A 19,186-nucleotide genomic window follows, 5' to 3' on the forward strand; every position below is an offset into this window, starting at 1 on the left:
AAAAAAAAATAGGCTTTCTATGGCCCACTATTTGAGAGAGAGAGATGGCACACCCAGGAGTCAAGACTGGCACACAAGCAGAAAGGGCAATATTAATCTCCCACTGATTTTTTTTTTGCTTTTTTCAGGGAGAATTTAGAAACAAAATAAAATAAAATGATTTTTTCAGGAAGAATTTAGAAACCAAATAAAATAAAATGATTTTTTAAGGGAGAATTTAGAAACCAAATAAAAAAAAATAGCCTTTCTATGGCCCAGTGCCCACTATTTGAGAGAGAGAGATGGCAAACCCAGGAGTCAAGACTGGCACACAAGCAGAAAGGGCAATATTAATCTCCCACTGATTTCTTTTTGATTTTTTCAGGGAGAATTTAGAAACACAATAAAAAAAAAAAAAAAAAAGCTTTCTATGGCCCACTATTTTATTTAATCTCCCACTGATTTCTTTTTGATTTTTTTCTGGGAGAATTTAGAAACACAATTAAAAAAAAAATTGGCTTTCTATGGCCCACTAGTTGAGAGAGAGAGATGGCACACCCAGGAGTCAAGACTGGCACACAAGCAGAAAGGGCAATATTAATCTCCCACTGATTTTTTTTTTTTCAGGGAGACTTTAGAAACAAAATAAAATAAAATGATTTTTTCAGGAAGAATTTAGAAATCAAATAAAATAAAATGATTTTTTAAGGGAGAATTTAGAAACCAAATAAAAAAATAGCCTTTCTATGGCCCTGTGCCCACTATTTGAGAGAGAGAGAGATGGCACACCCAGGAGTCAGGACTGGCACACAAGCAGAAAGGGCAATATTAATCTCCCACTGATTTCTTTTTGATTTTTTCAGGGAGAATTTAGAAACACAATAAAAAAAAAGGCTTTCTATGGCCCACTATTTGAGAGAGAGATGGCACACCCAGGAGTCAAGACTGGCACACAAGCAGAAAGGGCAATATTAATCTCCCACTGAATTTTTTTTTCAGGGAGACTTTAGAAACAAAATAAAATAAAATGATTTTTTCAGGAAGAATTTAGAAACCTAATAAAATAAAATGATTTTTTAAGGGAGAATTTAGAAACCAAATAAAAAAAAAAATAGCCTTTCTATGGCCCAGTGCCCACTATTTGAGAGAGAGAGATGGCACACCCAGGAGTCAAGACTGGCACACAAGCAGAAAGGGCAATATTAATCTCCCACTGATTTCTTTTTGATTTTTTCAGGGAGAATTTAGGAACACAATAAAAAAAAAATTGGCTTTCTATGGCCCACTATTTGAGAGAGAGAGATGGCACACCCAGGAGTCAGGAGTGGCACACAAGTAGAAAGGGCAATATTAATCTCCCACTGATTTCTTTTTGATTTTTTCAGGGAGAATTTAGAAACACAATAAAAAAAAATAGGCTTTCTATGGCCCACTATTTGAGAGAGAGAGATGGCATACCCAGGAGTCAGGAGTGGCACACAAGCAGAAAGGGCAATATTAATCTCCAACTGATTTCTTTTTGATTTTTTCAGGGAGAATTTAGAAACACAATAAAAAAATAGGCTTTCTATGGCACAGTGCCCACTATTTGAAAGAGAGAGATGGCACACCCAGGAGTCAGGAGTGGCACACAAGCAGAAAGGGCAATATTAATCTCCCACTGATTTCTTTTTAATTTTTTCAGGGAGAATTTAGAAACACAATAAAAAAAAATAGGCTTTCTATGGCCCACTATTTGAGAGAGAGAGAGAGAGATGGCATACCCAGGAGTCAGGAGTGGCACACAAGCAGAAAGGGCAATATTAATCTCCCACTGATTTCTTTTTGATTTTTTCAGGGAGAATTTAGAAACACAATAAAAAAAAAAATAGGCTTTCTTTGGCCCAGTGCCCACTATTTGAAAGAGAGAGATGGCACACCCAGGAGTCAGGAGTGGCACACAAGCAGAAAGGGCAATATTAATCTCCCACTGATTTCTTTTTGATTTTTTCAGGGAGAATTTAGAAACACAATAAAAAAAAATAGGCTTTCTATGGCCCAGTGCCCACTATTTGAAAGAGAGAGATGGCACACCCAGGAGTCAGGAGTGGCACACAAGCAGAAAGGGCAACATTAATCTCCCACTGATTTCTTTTTGATTTTTTCAGGGAGAATTTAGAAACACAATAAAAAAAAAAAATAGGCTTTCTATGGCCCACTAGTTGAGAGAGAGAGATGGCACACCCAGGAGTCAGGAGTGGCACACAAGCAGAAAGGGCAATATTAATCTCCCACTGATTTTTTTAAATTTTTTCTGGGAGTATTTAGAAAACCAATAAAAAAAAATAATAGGCTTTCTATGGCCCACTATTTGAGAGAGAGACTCAGGACTGGCACAGAAGCCCAAAGGCCAATATTAATCTCCCACTGTATTTTTTTTTATCAGGGAGAATTTATAAACCCCACAAAAAAAAAAAAGAAAAATGAAAAGGCTTTCTATGGCCCACTATGTGAGAGAGATGGCACACACATGGATGGCACTCTAGCAGAAATGCCAATCTTAATCTCCCACAAAAAAAAAATAACAGGGACTGTCCTACAATTACTATCTCCCTGCAGTAATCTCAGCCAGGTATGGCAGGCAGCAATAAGGAGTGGACTGATGCACAAATGAAATAAAAAGTGTGGACAAACAAACAAGATAGCTGTGCAGAAAGGAAGGAACAACAGGATTTGTGCTTTGAAAAAAGCAGTTGGTTTGCACAGCGGCGTACACACAGCAATGCAGTTATCAGGGAGCCTTCTAGGGCAGCCCAATGAGCTACAGCGCTGAGGAAAAAAAAATGTAGCTTCCACTGTCCCTGCAAACAAAAGGTGGTGTTGGACAGTGGAAATCGCTACAGCACAAGCGGTTTGGTGGTTAATGGACCCTGCCTAACGCTATCCCTGCTTCTGATGAAGCGGCAGCAACCTCGCCCTAGGCTCAGATCAGCAGCAGTAAGATGGCGGTCGGCGGGAACGCCCCTTTATAGCCCCTGTGACGCCGCAGACAGCAAGCCAATCACTGCAATGCCCTTCTCTAAGATGGTGGGGACCAGGACCTATGTCATCACGCTGCCCATACTCTGCGTCCACCTTCATTGGCTGAGAAATGGCACTTTTCGCGTCATTGAAACGCGACTTTGGCGCGAAAGTCGCGTACCGCATGGCCGACCCCACACAAGGGTCGGATCGAGTTTCATGAAACCCGACTTTACCAAAAGTCGGCGACTTTTAAAAATGAACGATCCGTTTCGCTCAACCCTACAAACCACCTAAATGACCGACATCCTTTGAGAGACAGGGAGATCTGAAATAAAATCCATGGAAATATGCGTCCAGGGCCTCTTTGGGACCGGCAAGGGCAAAAGCAACCCACTGGCACGAGAACAGCAGGGCTTAGCCCGAGCACTAGTCCCACAGGACTGCACAAAAGAACGCACATCCCGTGACAAAGAAGGCCACCAAAAGGATCTAGCCACCAAATCTCTGGTACCAAAGATTCCAGGATGACCCGCCAACACCGAACAATGAACCTCAGAGATAACTCTACTAGTCCATCTATCAGGGACAAACAGTTTCTCCGCTGGACAACGGTCAGGTCTATCAGCCTGAAACTTCTGCAGCACGCGCCGCAAATCAGGGGAGATGGCAGACAAAATTACCCCCTCTTTGAGAATACCCGCCGGCTCAGGAACACCCGGAGAGTCAGGCACAAAACTCCTTGACAGGGCATCAGCCTTCACATTCTTAGAGCCCGGAAGGTACGAAACCACAAAATCAAAACGGGTGAAAAACAGCGACCATCGAGCCTGTCTAGGATTCAACCGTTTGGCAGACTCGAGATAAGTCAAATTCTTGTGATCCGTCAAGACCACCACGCGATGCTTGGCTCCTTCAAGCCAATGTCGCCACTCCTCGAATGCCCACTTCATGGCCAACAACTCTCGATTGCCAACATCATAATTGCGCTGAGCAGGCGAGAATTTTCTAGAAAAAAAGGCACATGGTTTCATCACCGAGCCATCAGAACTTCTTTGCGACAAAACAGCCCCTGCTCCAATCTCACAAGCATCAACCTCGACTTGAAACGGGAGCGAAACATCTGGCTGGCACAACACAGGGGCAGAAGAAAAACGACGATTCAAGTCCTGAAAAGCCTCTACAGCCGCAGAGGACCAATTGACCACATCAGCACCTTTCTTGGTCAAATCAGTCAACGGTTTAGCAACACTAGAAAAATTAGCGATGAAGTGACGGTAAAAATTAGCAAAGCCCAGGAACTTCTGCAGGCTCTTCACAGATGTCGGCTGAGTCCAATCATAAATGGCCTGAACTTTAACAGGGTCCATCTCGATAGTAGAAGGGGAAAAAATGAAACCCAAAAATGAAACCTTCTGAACCCCAAAGAGACATTTCGACCCCTTCACAAACAAGGAATTCGCACGAAGGACCTGGAACACCATTCTGACCTGCTTCACATGAGACTCCCAATCATCCGAAAAGACCAAAATATCATCCAAATATACAATCATGAATCTATCTAGGTACTCTCGGAAGATGTCATGCATAAAGGACTGAAACACAGATGGAGCATTAGAAAGCCCGAATGGCATAACCAGGTACTCAAAATGGCCCTCGGGCGTATTAAATGCTGTTTTCCATTCATCGCCCTGTTTAATTCGCACAAGATTATACGCCCCTCGAAGATCTATCTTGGTGAACCAACTAGCCCCCTTAATCCGAGCAAACAAATCAGACAGCAGCGGCAAAGGGTACTGAAATTTGACTGTGATCTTATTAAGAATCAATACAAGGTCTCAAAGAGCCATCCTTCTTGGCCACAAAAAAGAACCCTGCTCCCAACGGTGATGACGACGGGCAAATATGACCTTTCTCCAAGGATTCCTTTATATAACTCTGCATAGCGGCGTGCTCTGGCACAGATAAATTAAACAGTCGGCCCTTAGGAAACTTACTACCAGGAATCAAATTAATAGCACAATCGCAATCCCTATGAGGTAAGGCACCGGATTTGGGCTCTTCAAATACATCCCGGTAATCTGACAAAAACTCAGGGACTTCAGAAGGAGTGGAAGGCGAAATTGACAGCAATGGAACATCACCATGTACCCCCTGACAACCCCAGCCGGACACAGACATAGATTTCCAATCCAATACTGGATTATGGACCTGTAGCCATGGCAACCCCAAAACGACCACATCATGCAGATTATGCAACACCAAAAAGCGAATATCCTCCTGATGTGCAGGAGCCATGCACATGGTCAATTGAGTCCAGTACTGAGGCTTATTCTTGGCCAAAGGCGTAGCATCAATTCCTCTCAATGGAATAGGATACTGCAAGGGCTCCAAGAAAAAACCACAGTGCCTGGCAAAGTCCAAGTCCATCAAATTCAGGGCAGCGCCTGAATCCACAAATGCCATAACAGAATAGGATGACAGAGAGCAAATCAGAGTAAAAATTTAGACTGTACCGTACTAATGGTGGCAGACCTAGCAAACCGCTTAGTGCGCTTAGGACAATCGGAGATAGCATGAGTGGAATCACCACAGTAAAAACACAGCCCATTCCGACGTCTGTGTTCTTGCCGTTCAGCTCTAGTCAAAGTCCTATCACACTGCATAGACTCAGGCCTATGCTCAGAGAATACCGCCAAATGGTGCACAGCTTTGCGCTCACGCAAGCGCCGATCGATCTGAATGGCCAAGGACATAGACTCATTCAGACCAGCAGGCATGGGAAATCCCACCATGACATCCTTAAGGGCTTCAGAAAGACCCTTTCTGAAAATTGCCGCCAGGGCACACTCATTCCACTGAGTAAGCACAGACCACTTTCTAAACTTCTGACAGTACACCTCCGCTTCATCCTGACCCTGACACAAAGCCAGCAAGATTTTCTCTGCCTGATCCACTGAATTTGGTTTATCATAAAGCAATCCAAGCGCCAGAAAAAACGCATCTACATTACGCAATGCAGGATCTCCTGGCGCAAGGGAAAATGCCTAGTCTTGAGGGTCACCACGCAACAAAGAAATAATGATTTTTACTTGTTGAACGGAGTCACCAGAGGAGCGGGGTTTCAAAGCTAGAAACAGTTTACAATTATTTTTGAAATTCAGGAACTTAGATCTATCCCCAGAAAACAAATCAGGAATTGGAATTCTAGGCTCTAACATCGGATTCTGAACCACAAAATCTTGAATGTTTTGTACCCTTGCAGTGAGATGATCCACACAAGAGGACAGACCTTGAATGTCCATATCTACACCTGTGTCCTGAACCACCCAGAGGCTAAGGGGAAAAGAAAGACAAAAAACACTGCAGAGAAAAAAAAATGGTCTCAGAACTTCTCTTATCCCTCTATTGAGATGCATTAATACTTTGGGCCAGCTGTACTGTTATGGACCTGGTGGTTAGGAGCACCCGGAACGACCTGATGGTTAAACTCACACAGGACAAGCTCTGGGAAGTGGGAGCTCTGCCGACCGCAACCCCTAATCCTATCACACAACTAGAAATAGCCGTGGAGCATACCTAACACGACCTAGACGCCTCTTCACAGCCTAAGAACTAACTAGCCCTAAAGATAGAAAATAAAGCCTACCTTGCCTCAGAGAAATTCCCCAAAGGAAAAGGCAGCCCCCCACATATATTGACTGTGAGTTAAGATGAAAGTCACAAACACAGAAATGAAACAGGTTTTATCAAAGGGAGGCCAGACTGACTAAACAGACTGAGAATAGGAAAGGTATCTTTGCGGTCAGCACAAAACCCTACAAAAAGACCACGCAGAGTTTGCAAAAAGACCTCCGCACCGACTCACGGTGCGGAGGTGCCACTCTGCATCCCAGAGCTTCCAGCTAGCAGGGCAAGATCATGATAGCCAGCTGGACAAGGAAACACTGAACAAATAAATAACTAGCAGGGACTTAGCTTCTGCTGGAGTAGACAGGTCACCAGAAAGATCCAAGAGCGAACTGAACCAGTACAAGAACATTGACAGCTGGCATGGAGTAACGATCTGAGTGGAGTTAAATAGAACAGCCAGCCAAAGAATAAACTATGTCACCTGTGGAAGGAACCTCAGAAGCAGCAGCTCCACTCACAGCCACCAGAGGGAGTCCATGGACAGAACTCGCCGAAGTACCATTCATGACCACAGGAGGGAGTTCGATAACAGAATTCACAACAGGAGGCCGTGTTATATACTATATGACTGTTATATACTGTACTATTGTGGGGGTGTATTATATTCTATGGGGGAGGCTGTGTTATACTATGGGGGGCTGCATTATATTCTGTGGGGGCTACATTATATATTATGGGAAGGATGGCTGCATTATATTCTATGGGGTGGCTGCATTATACTCTGGGATGCCTGCATTATATTCTGTAGGGTGGTGGCTGCATTATACTATATGTGGGCTGCATGATACTGTATTGAGGATTATGGGAAATACATTATACTAGATGAAGAAATATGGAGTGCATTATACTATGGGAAGGGAATTGTACTACATGGATGACTATGGTGTGGCATTTTACTATATGGAGCACTATGAGGAGTGTATTATACTATGTGGAGGACTGAGCAGTGTAGGACTATAGGGAGTGTATTACACTATATGGAGGACTGTGGTGCACATTATAATATATAGAGGACTGGGGGGTGTATTTTACTAAACAAGTAAAATGCTGCATATTCAGATTGTTTTTGCTGGAACAAAAATCATTGTTCTCAGCAGCACATCGCCAGCGTAAACTGTAGATGTGCTGCTGAGAACATGATACTGTATGGTAATCTGTTAGTGATCTATTAGTCATTGTTCTGACACATCATTATTCCTCAGCTGGTGGAAAGAGGCCGGGAAACAAGTGTTGAACAACTTCAGTATTGTTGATCAAACTCATTTAGCGGCCTGAACTCAGCGCTTGTAAATACTTTTGTGTGATGTGCAATATGTTAGCATTTGGGGCCCCATTTTAAACTTTGCCTAGGCATAGGGCCCCACTTTGCCTAAAACCGGCCCTGCCTACAAGTGTACAAAGATATTATACAGTCACCATGTGACAAGTGGGTCTGTGTAACTTCAAATGCCAGGGCTGAATTTTAGTCCCAGTCCGGCCCTGGGGATAAGGTTTGGCTGTCATCTAGGAACATTAAACTTAAAGTGTCGTCGGCAAAATTGGGTCCAAGGTTTACTGGTCCATATGAGATCCTAGAGGAGGCATTTAGATTGAAGCATCTTTTCACATCCCTATTGTGTTCCATAAATCCCTATTAAAGGACACATGGGCTACTTGTCTTCAAGTTCTTTGGTGGTGTGAACAAGTTTTTACAGACTTGTTCACTGTACAAGTAGCCCATGTGTTTTTGGTTTTATAATTGTTCTCTTGTTTCTACAAGACTGGGGAGTCCACCACTCCTCTGTGGGTCATTTGCATTGTAGCTGTTCCATCTTGCAAGTTCTGCATGGATTTTTTCTCTCTGAACCCTGTTCATACAGGTACTATACAGATGATCAGGTTTTTAAATACATCAGATAGGGATTATATACATTAGACAGGACTGTTCTATTATGGGTATACCTTGGCAATTGGTGGAGCAGCTTAACATACTTTTTTTGCAAAAAAAAACATATTAACTAAATACCCTGTATTTTTTCATTTTTTGACTAGCACTTGCTTATTTACTTTGACTTTTTTACAACAGAGTATTTTTTTACCTCTCTGTGCGCTTTTGTGTCTTCAAGTTCTTTGGTGGTGTGAACAAGTTTTTACAGACTTGTTCACTGTGCAAGTAGCCCATGTGTTTTTGGTTTTATAATTGTTCTCTTGTTTCTACAAGACTGGGGAGTCCACCACTCCTCTGTGGGTCATTTGCATTGTAGCTGTTCCATCTTGAAAGTTCTGCATGGATATTTTCTCTCTGAACCCTGTTCATACAGGTACTATACAGATGATCAGGTTTTTAAATACATCAGATAGGGATTATATTCATTAGACAGGACTGCTCTATTATGGGTATACCTTGGCGATTGGTGGAGCAGCTTAACATACTTTTTAGAGAGAAGTTTAACTTGGACCCCGTAATGAATGGGCAAGTAGTGTGATGACTGGCTTACGGTGGAGGCACCGGTGCAGCGACTGTGCAGAAATGACCCTAGATATCGCATTCAGGACAGATTGCAGAGAGTTTAGTATGAACGAGACTGATCAGAAGAGAATTGCAAAAGTCCAGACTAGAATGAATAAGAGCTACAGTAAGGGTTTTAGTAGTTTCAAAGGTGAGAAAAGATTGGATCCTGGAGATGTTTTTAAGATGCAGGTGACATGAGTAAGTGATTGGTATGGGAAATAAAATAAATTTCTGTCAAATATAACCCCAAGATAGCGAGCATGCTGCTTGGGAGTTATGGTTGAATCCTCCAAGGTAATTGTCAGGTAGAGTTAGGTTAGTAGAGGAGAGAAACACAAGAAGTTCAGTTTTGGAGAGATTCGGTTTCAGATAGAGGGAGGACATGATGTTAGAGACAGCGGACAAACACTTCTTGGTATTTTGTATTAGGGTGGGAGTGATGTCAGGGGATGAAGTGTATAATCGGGTGTCGTCGGTATAGAGATGATATTGGAACCCAAATCTCCTGATTGCTTTTCCAATCACAGCTGTGAGAGAAGAGGAGGGGGCCGCCGACCGAGTCCTGATGAACCCTGATAGTGAGGGGAAGAGGAGAGGAGTAAAAAGATACAGTGACAAAGCGGTCAAAGAGGTAGGAGGAGAACCAAGTGAGACCAGTGTCCTTGATCCCTACAGAGTGGAGCACAATGAGAAAGAGCTGGTGATTCAGTGACAAATGTTGCAGAGAGATCCAGGAGAATCAGCATAGAGTAGTGACCATTAGATTTATCTGTTAGTAGATCAATAGAGACTTTAGTGAGGGCAGTTTCAGGAGAGTGTAAAGAGGGGAAGCCGGAGAGTAGAGGGCCAAAAACAGAGTGACCTGAGAGATAGCGGATTAGATGAGAGCAGACCGAGAGTTTTGGGAGTTTAGAGATGAAGGGAAGATTAGAGACAAGTTTGTACATAGCAGTAGAGATGAGCAATGGTCGAGTCGAACTGTTCACCAATTTCAAATTCGAGCTGTTTTGGGCGGTGTTCAAGTCGTTCGACGAACCCGAACAATTTGCTTAAAATTCGGCTGTTCGAGTTTCTGTTCGATAACTGTTCTTTCACCAAAAGCCTAGCTTGATTTGCACATTAAAACTGTGTATCATTGTTAGTAGACTGTTTCAGTGTATAGTGGGCGGGGGATAGATCTGTGCTGAAATAACGCCGATCTCCATTTTTTTTTCTTTCCCGCATTTACAGTGGGGCGGTGCAGTCTCTCAGCCAATCAGAAGTGCACACACACACACAGCAATGTGCATGTGATGCACACAAGCAAGGGCATGTGTCATTGGCTGTGTATGTCACATGTCCTTGCCCTATAAGAACCAGCCATTTGCCCCGTCGCCACCATTTTCTCACTGCTGCAGCTTAGTGTTAGACGGCACCGCTGCTGCTGTGGGCGCTATACAGACTAAGGCTGCCACCACACTAGCAGTATTTGGTCAGAATCTTACATCAGTATTTGTAAGCCAAAACCAGGAGTGGAACAATTAGAGGAAAACCATAATAGAAACATATGCACCACTTCTGCATTTATCACCCACTCCTGGTTTTGGCTTACAAATACGGATGCAAAATACTGACCAAATACTGCTAGTGTGACGGCAGCCTAAGAGTGTTTTTTTGGAGCGAATTGTCAGAGAGATAGGTTTAGGGAGTCGGAGGAGTCGGGACTAGTTGTAATATCAGCCTTTTTCAGGGTAGGTTACAGCAGTTCATAGCACTGTTTGCCAGGCAGGTCTGTGCCAGTGCTGTGCAAGTGTTTGTCACAGCATTTGGTGTAATCTATCTCACCCAATCCTTTTGGGCAAGTAGCATTGTCTGATAGTCATCTGAGTAGCCCACCTGTGAAGCTAGCTACACCGCCTGTGTATCTCAATTTTTACTGCATCTAATCCAGTTAATAGTTTTCGGCCTAGGAGCAGTGTCTGCACGTCAGCAGAGTAGCCCGCCTGTGAACCTACCAAACCGCCTGTGTATCTCAATTTACACTGCATCTAACCAGTTATTAGTTTTGGGCCTAGGAGCAGTGTCTGCACGTCAGCAGAGTAGCCCGCCTGTGAAACTAACTACAACGCCTGTGTATCTCAATTTTCACTACATCTAACCCAGTTAATAGTTTTGGGCCTAGTACCACAGTTTGGCCACTCAGTTTTGCTTGGTTTTCATCCATCGGCTGTTGTGCCAACAACTACAGATACAGAGTTGCCAATTAGTTAAGCATTAAAATGAGTGGCAAAAAAGGCCTGCTGCTGGTGGAAAGGGGAAGAGGTGTGTTGGAAAGGGAAAAAAAAAGTTGTGTCCGTGGGGTAGGTGGTAAAGCAACAGTAACATCTGCAGAAGAAAGACCATCTCCCAGCCAAAGTAAGATGTCTATTTCTTTTCATGCACAATCTGATATGATCCCTTTCTTACGACCATCGCTACAAGCATCGCCAAAAATTCCAGATGAGGCACAAAAACAGCAGGTGCTTGAACGGATATCAAGTGCTCATTCAAGTGGGCTCTCCTCCATGTCAACTTCAACATCACAACTACTCCAGTCCTCAGAGTTGTCACCCCAATCGCACTTGCTTCCTCACAGCTCCCAAGTCTCCAGCTGCCCGTCTGAGCATGGGGTATTAATATCTGCCCTCAGTCACTGGCTTTACTACTCTGGCAGAGAAAATTGCGCGGGAGCCCACGCCATTTTTTTCCGCGATTTAACCCTTTAATTTAATAGCTAGACCGCCAAAATTTTGCACATACACACTACTAACATTAGTAGTGTGGAATATGCAAAAAAAAATAGGGATATGAGATGATTTACTGTATGTAAACTGTTGTGAATTCTGTGGCAGAGCTCCCTCCTGTGGTCACAAGTGGTACTTCGGCTGGTTCTCTCTGTGAGCTTCCGTTGGTGGAGGAAAGTGGTACTGCGGCTTCTGAGTTTCCTTCCTCAGGTGATGTGGTGAAGTCGTTAGGTGCTTCTCTATTTAACTCCACCTAGTGCTTTGATCCTGGCTTCCAGTCAATGTTCTAGTATTGGACCTGTTTCCTCCTGGATCGTTCCTGTGGCCTGCTGCTCTGCATAGCTAAGTTCCTCTTTGCTATTGTTTGCTGTTTTTTTCTGTCCAGCTTGTCAATTTGTTTTTTTCTGCTTGCTGGAAGCTCTGGGACGCAGAGGGTGTACCTCCGTGCCGTTAGTTCGGTACGGAGGGTCTTTTTGCCCCCTTTGCGTGGTTTTTGTAGGGTTTTGTGTTGACCGCAAAGTTACCTTTCCTATCCTCGCTCTGTTCAGAAAGTTGGGCCTCACTTTGCTAAATCTATTTCATCTCTACGTTTGTCTTTTCATCTGAACTCACAGTCATTATATGTGGGGGCTGCCTTTTCCTTTGGGGTATTTCTCTGAGGCAAGGTAGGCTTATTTTCTATCTTCAGGCTAGCTAGCTTCTCAGGCCGTGCCGAGTTGCATAGGTAGCGTTAGGCGCAATCCACGGCTGCCTTTAGTGTGGTTGGAGAGGATTAGGGATTGCGGTCAACAGAGTTCCCACGTCTCAGAGCTCTTTCTTGTTTTTGGGTTATTGCCAGGTCACTGTATGTGCGCTGACCTCTATGTCCATTGTGGTACTGAATTACCTTTCATAACAGTACTGGAAGCCAAAGTACTAATGATTCTCAATAGAGGGAAAAAAGAAGTTCTGAGACCTTTTTTTTTTTTTGCACTGTGTTTTGCCTTTTTTTTCCCCTAGACATTTGGGTGGTTCAGGACACAGGTGTAGTGATGGACATTAAAGGTCTGTCTTCATGTGTGGATCAGCTCACGGCAAGAGTGCAAAGTATTCAAGACTTTGTGGTTCAGAATTCTATGTTAGAACCGAGAATCCCTATTCCTGATTTGTTTTTTGGAGATAGAACTAAATTTCTGAGTTTCAAAAATAATTGTAAACTATTTCTGGCTTTGAAACCTCGCTCCTCTGGTGACCCAGTTCAACAAGTTAGGATCGTTATTTCTTTTTTGCGTGGCGATCCTCAGGACTGGGCATTTTCCCTTGCGCCAGGGGATCCTGCATTAAGTAATATCGATTCATTTTTCCTGGCGCTCGGATTGCTGTACGATAAGCCTAATTCTGTGGATCAGGCAGAGAAGAATTTGCTGGCTCTGTGTCAGGGTCAGGATGAAATAGAGGTATATTGTCAGAAATTTAGAAAGTGGTCCGTACTCACTCAGTGGAATGAAGGTGCGCTCGCAGCTATTTTCAGAAAAGGTCTCTCTGAAGCCCTTAAAGATGTCATGGTGGGATTTCCTATGCCTGCTGGTCTGAATGAGTCTATGTCTTTGGCCATTCAGATCGGTCGACGCTTGCGCGAGCGTAGATCTGTGCACCATTTGGCGGTATTACCTGAGCTTAAACTTGAGCCTATGCAGTGCGATAGGACTTTGACCAGAGTTGAACGGCAAGAACACAGACGTCTGAATGGGCTGTGTTTCTACTGTGGTGATTCCACTCATGCTATCTCTGATTGTCCTAAGCGCACTAAGCGGTTCGCTAGGTCTGCCACCATTGGTACGGTACAGTCAAAATTTCTTCTGTCCGTTACCTTGATCTGCTCTTTGTCATCGTATTCTGTCATGGCATTTGTGGACTCAGGCGCTGCTCTGAATTTGATGGACTTGGAGTATGCTAGGCGTTGTGGGTTTTTCTTGGAGTCCTTGCAGTGTCCTATTCCATTGAGAGGAATTGATGCTACGCCTTTGGCCAAGAATAAGCCTCAGTACTGGACCCAGCTGACCATGTGCATGGCACCTGCACATCAGGAGGTTATTCGCTTTCTGGTGTTGCATAATCTGCATGATGTGGTCGTGTTGGGGTTGCCATGGCTACAAGTCCATAATCCAGTTTTAGATTGGAAGTCCATGTCTGTGTCCAGCTGGGGTTGTCAGGGGGTACATGGTGATGTCCCATTTCTGACTATTTCGTCATCCACCCCTTCTGAGGTTCCTGAGTTCTTGTCTGATTACCGGGATTTATTTGATGAGCCCAAGTCCGATACCCTACCTCCGCATAGGGATTGTGATTGTGCTAACGATTTGATTCCTGGTAGTAAATTCCCAAAAGGTCGACTGTTTAATTTATCTGTGCCTGAGCACGCCGCTATGCGGAGTTATGTGAAGGAGTCTTTGGAGAAGGGGCATATTCGCCTGTCATCGTCGCCATTGGGAGCAGGGTTCTTTTTTGTAGCCAAGAAGGATGGTTCACTGAGACCTTGTATAGATTACCGCCTTCTAAATAAGATCACGGTTAAATTTCAGTACCCCTTGCCATTGTTATCTGATTTGTTTGCTCAGATTAAGGGGGCTAGTTGGTTCACCAAGATAGATCTTCGTGGTGCGTATAATCTTGTGCGTATTAACCCCTTCGTGACCCAGCCTATTTTGACCTTAAAGACCTTGCCGTTTTTTGCAATTCTGACCAGTGTCCCTTTATGAGGTAATAACTCTGGAACGCTTCAACGGATCCTAGCGGTTCTGAAATTGTTTTTTCGTGACATATTGGGCTTCATGTTAGTGGTAAATTTAGGTCAATAAATTCTGCGTTTATTTGTGATAAAAATGGAAATTTGGCGAAAATTTCGCAATTTTCACATTTTGAATTTTTATTCTGTTAAACCAGAGAGATATGTGACACAAAATAGTTAATAAATAACATTTCCCACATGTTTACTTTACATCAGCACAATTTTGGAAACAAAATTTTTTTTTGTTAGGAAGTTATAAGGGTTAAAATTTGACCAGCGATTTGTCATTTTTACAACGAAATTTACAAAACCATTTTTTTTAGGGACCACCTCACATTTGAAGTCAGTTTGAGGGGTCTATATGGCTGAAAATACCCAAAAATGACACCATTCTAAAAGCTGCACCCCTCAAGATACTCAAAACCACATTCAAGAAGTTTATTAACCCTTCAGGTGCTTCACAGCAGCAGAAGCAACATGGAAGGAAAAAATGAACATTTAACTTTTTAGTCACAAAAATTATTTTTAGCAACAATTTTTTTATTTTCCCAATGGTAAAAGGAGAAACTGAACCACGAAAGTTGTTGTCCAATTTGTCTTGAGTACGCTGATACCTCATATGTGGGGGTAAACCACTGCTTGGGCGCACGGCAGGGCTTGGAAGGGAAGGAGCGCCATTTGACTTTTTGAATCAAAAATTGGCTCCACTCTTTAGCGGACACCATGTCACGTTTGGAGAGCCCCCGTGTGCCTAAAAATTGGAGCTCCCCCACAAGTGACCCCATTTTGGAAACTAGACACCCCAAGGAACTTATCTAGATGCATAGTGAGCACTTTGAACCCCCAGGTGCTTCACAAATTGATCCGTAAATATGAAAAAGTACTTTTTTTTTCACAAAAAAATTCTTTTAGCCTCAATTTTTTCATTTTTACATGGGCAACAGGATAAAATGGATCCTAAAATGTGTTGGGCAATTTCTCCTGAGTACACCAATACCTCACATGTGGGGGTAAACCACTGTTTGGGCACATGGTAAGGCTCGGAAGGGAAGGAGCGCCATTTGACTTTTTGAATGAAAAATTATTTCCATCGTTAGCGGACACCATGTCGCGTTTGGATAGCTCCTGTGTGCCTAAACATTGGCACTCCCCCACAAGTGACCCCATTTTGGAAACTAGACCCCCCAAGGAACTTATTTAGATGCCTAGTGAGCACTTTAAACCCTCAGGTGCTTCACAAATTGATCTGTAAAAATGAAAAAGTACTTTTTTTTCACAAAAAAATTCTTTTCGCCTCAATTTTTTCATTTTCACAGGGGCAGTAGGATAAAATGGATCATAAAATTTGTTGTGCAATTTCTCCCGAGTACGCCGAAACCTCATATGTGGGGGTAAACCACTGTTTGGGCACTCGGCAGGGCTCGGAAGGGAAGGCGCGCCATTTGACTTTTTGAATGGAAAATTAGCTCCAATTGTTAGCGGACACCATGTCGCGTTTGGAGAGCCCCTGTGTGCCTAAACATTGGAGCTCGCCCACATATGACCCCATTTTGGAAACTAGACCCCCCAAGGAACTTATCTAGATGCATATTGAGCACTTTAAACCCCCAGGTGCTTCACAGAAGTTAATAACGCAGAGCCATGAAAATAAAAAATAATTTTTCTTTCCTCAAAAATGATTTTTTAGCCTTTAATTTCCTATTTTGCCAAGGATAATAGGAGAAATTGGACCCCAAATATTGATGTCCAGTTTGTCCTGAGTATGCTGATACCCCATATGTGGGGGTAAACCACTGTTTGGGCTCACGGCAGGGCTCGGAAGGGATGGCACGCCATTTGGCTTTTTAAATGGAAAATTAGCTCCAATCATTAGCGGACACCATGTCACGTTTGGAGAGCCCCTGTGTGCCTAAACATTGGAGATCCCCCAGAAATGACCCCATTTTGGAAACTAGACCCCCAAAGGAACTAATCTAGATGTGTGGTGAGGACTTTGAACCCCCAAGTGCTTCACAGAAGTTTATAACGCAGAGCCATGAAAATAAAAAATAAAAATTATTTTCTCAAAAATGATTTTTAGCCTGCAATTTTTTATTTTCCCAAGGGTAACAGGAGAAAGTTGTTGTCCAGTTTCTCCTGAGTACGCTGATACCCCATATGTGGGGGTAAATCACTGTTTGGGCACATGCCGGGGCTCGGAAGTGAAGTAGTGACGTTTTGAAATGCAGACTTTGATGGAATGCTCTGTGGGCGTCACATTGCGTTTGCAGAGCCCCTGATGTGGCTTAACAGTAGAAACCCCCCACAAGTGACCCCATTTTGGAAACTAGACCCTCAAAGGAACTTACCTAGATGTGTGGTGAGCACTTTGAACCCCCAAGTGCTTCATAGAAGTTTATAATGCAGAGCCGTGAAAATAATAAATACGTTTTCTTTCCTCAAAAATAATTATTTAGCCCAGAATTTTTTATTTTCCCAAGGGTTACAGGAGAAATTGGACCCCAGAAGTTGTTGTCCAGTTTCTCCTGAGTACGCTGATACCCCATATGTGGGGGTAAACCACTATTTGGGCACATGCCGAGGCTCGGAAGTGAAGTAGTGACGTTTTGAAATGCAGACTTTGATGGAATGCTCTGCGGGCGTCACGTTGCGTTTGCAGAGCCCCTGATGTGCCTAAACAGTAGAAACCCCCCACAAGTGACCCCATTTTGGAAACTAGACCCCGAAAGGAACTTATCTAGATGTGTGGTGAGCACTTTGAACCCCCAAGTGCTTCATAGAAGTTTATAATGCAGAGCCGTGAAAATAATAAATACGTTTTCTTTCCTCAAAAATAATTATTTAGCCCAGAATTTTTTATTTTCCCAAGGGTAACAGGAGAAATTGGACCCCAATATTTGTTGTCCAGTTTCTCCTGAGTACGCTGATACCCCATGTGTGGGGGTAAACCACTGTTTGGGCACACGTCGGGGCTCAGAAGTGAAGTAGTGACTTTTGAAATGCAGACTTTGATGGAATGGTCTGCGGGCGTCACATTGCGTTTGCAGAGCCCCTGGTGTGCCTAAACAGTAGAAACCCCCCACAAGTGACCACATTTTAGAAACTAGACCCCCCAAGGAACTTATCTAGATATGTGGTGAGCACTTTGATCCCCCAAGTGCTTCACAGACGTTTACAACGCAGAGCCGTGAAAATAAAAAATCATTTTTCTTTCCTCAAAAATGATGTTTTAGCAAGCATTTTTTTAGCTTCACAAGGGTAACAGGAGAAATTGGACCCCAGTAATTGTTGCGCAGTTTATCCTGAGTACACTGATACCCCATATGTGGGGGTAAACCACTGTTTGGGCACACGTCAGGGCTCGGAAGTGAGGGAGCACCATTTGACTTTTTGAATACGAGATTGGCTGGAATCAATGGTGGCGCCATGTTGCGTTTGGAGACCCCTGATGTGCCTAAACAGTGGTAACCCCTCAATTCTACCTCCAACACTAACCCCAACACACCCCTAACCCTAATCCCAACTGTAGCCATAACCCTAATCACAACCCTAACCACAACCCTAATTCCAACCCTAAACCTAAGGCTATGTGCCCACGTTGCGGATTCGTGTGAGATATTTCCGCACCATTTTTGAAAAATCCGCGGGTAAAAGGCACTGCGTTTTACCTGCGGATTTTCCGCGGATTTCCAGTGTTTTTTGTGCGGATTTCACCTGCGGATTCCTATTGAGGAACAGGTGTAAAACGCCGCGGAATCCGCACAAAGAATTGACATGCTGCGGAAAATACAACGCAGCGTTTCCGCGCGGTATTTTCTGCACCATGGGCACAGCGGATTTGGTTTTTCATATGTTTACATGGTACTGTAAACCTGATGGATCACTGCTGCGAATCCGCAGCGGCCAATCCGCAGCCAAATCCGCACCGTGTGCACATAGCCTAATTCTAAAGGTATGTGCACACTGCGGAAAACGCTGCAGATCCGCAGCAGTTTCCCATGAGTTTACAGTTCAATGTAAACCTATGGGAAACAAAAATCGCTGTACACATGCTGCGGAAAAACTGCACGGAAACGCAGCGGTTTACATTCCGCAGCATGTCACTTCTTTGTGCGGATTCCACAGCGGTTTTACAACTGCTCAAATAGAAAATCGCAATTGTAAAACCGCAGTGAAATGCGCAGAAAAAAACGCGGTAAATCCGCCATAAATCCGCAGCGGTTTAGCACTGCGGATTTATCAAATCCGCAGCGGAAAAATCCGCAGAGGACCAGAATACGTGTGCACATACCGAAACCCTAACCCTAGCCCTAACCCTACCCCTAACCCTACCCCTAACCCTAACCCTAGCCCTACCCCTAGCCCTACCCCTAACCCTACCCCTAACCCTAACCCTACCCCTAGCCCTACCCCTAGCCCTACCCCTAACCCTACCCCTAACCCTAACCCTACCCCTAACCCTACCCCTAACCCTAACCCTACCCCTAACCCTAA

The sequence above is a fragment of the Ranitomeya imitator genome, chromosome 1 (assembly GCF_032444005.1).
Source record: "Ranitomeya imitator isolate aRanImi1 chromosome 1, aRanImi1.pri, whole genome shotgun sequence".
NCBI lineage: Eukaryota > Metazoa > Chordata > Amphibia > Anura > Dendrobatidae > Ranitomeya > Ranitomeya imitator.